The sequence below is a fragment of the Macrobrachium nipponense genome, chromosome 31, assembly GCF_015104395.2.
Source record: "Macrobrachium nipponense isolate FS-2020 chromosome 31, ASM1510439v2, whole genome shotgun sequence".
Classification (NCBI taxonomy): domain Eukaryota; kingdom Metazoa; phylum Arthropoda; class Malacostraca; order Decapoda; family Palaemonidae; genus Macrobrachium; species Macrobrachium nipponense.
This window is the reverse complement of record NC_061093.1, coordinates 52,938,185-52,939,739: the sequence shown is the minus strand read 5'-3', so window position 1 is coordinate 52,939,739 and position 1,555 is coordinate 52,938,185.

The following is a 1,555-nucleotide window of genomic DNA, read 5'->3' as shown; positions in this document are numbered from 1 at the left end:
GTTAAGGCCTGCCCAGACTACGAAACATTATTTGCAACAGAAAATTTGTAAACTTTGTTTGACATACAAAGTGTTTCTATGTGGCCTTTAATTTACCCCCCCCCCCCCCCCCGGAAACAACACACAAATTGAGAGAGAGAGAGAGAGAGATAGAGACGAGAGAGAGAGAGAAGAGAAGAGATCGTAAACATCTGCAGAGATAATCATGGTTGGAAATGGTAAAGGATTCAAGTAAATGTACATTCATCATATTTCGTTTTTTAATATTTCTGAATCCGTTTTAGAGCAGTATAATGATGATTACATTCAAATCCGAAATCCAATTAGTAACTGGTTGTAATGAGATTTCGACCCTGATGTGTCTTGATATGCCTAGGTTTCCATGCTGGCATTGGCTCAGTTGAGATAAGCAATGAAAACTCGTAGGTAATTGATATATTTAGATTCATATATATACTATATATATATATATACTATATAGTATATATATATATATATATATATATATATATATATATATATTATATATATATTATATTTGCTACTTTTTAAAATGCATATTTCCCCTCTTTGAAATGTCATGTACAATGTCTGCAACATTTTTTCAGATTCCTAGATAGCTTAGAAATAGGATGTTTAAATGTGTGTTCAGATTTTGCATTACAATATGTAAAAGAATATATATATAATGTAAAATGTAAAAAAAAGAAAGAGGCTTTTCTTTGTTCCGTTCGAAACTACGAGTGTTTTCCCTTTTTATGTCGGCACTGCGAGATTAGAAGGTCTCCGAGAGATCCGTTTGCTTTCCTAATTCTATCAACACGTTTGATAAGTGAGCTCAAATCTTCATTTCATATTTGATATTTCTTAGAGTTTATTTAGTATATTTAGTGTTTTTTGTGGAATCTGAACAAACATTGTTTCGTAACGACGCCTGGGTTTTGTAAAGTGAAAAATAACAGCTGCAGCAAGAAGAAAAGAAGTTGGTATACCAAGGTAGGGTGTTATATTTTTTATTATTGTAACTAAATAACGGATAGGAACTGTGGGTTAGCTAATAACAGTAAGAAACTAATAACTAATAACAAGATAGGAACTGTGGTCAACTATAACTAATAAAACGGATAGGAACTGTGGTTTAACTAATAACTGATAACAGATGGTTTGTGTAAGGTTTGGTAACAACTGATGGTTACAATGTTTGAGTGAAAAAGATTTGACACTTTTGCACATTACATATTTTTTGTGTTTTGTGTTTGTTCCATTGTTTGTGCACTTGTTCTTTTCTTTTATGGAATTGTGCCCTTTTTATTTATATTTCATTTGCATTCACAATTTAATTGACTTAATCATTTGCACATTTAATTTAAATTAAAACTTTTGTGAATTAATTTGCATTTACTTAGAATTCTTTTCCAGTTTTATATTGTTAGCACTTGTGAATTTGAATTCAAATTTTCAATTATAGCCCTACACTTTTGAATTTCATTGAATTAATTTTCTTGAATATTTTGTGATAAATTAATTTTGATTGAATTAATTTTACTTAATTTGA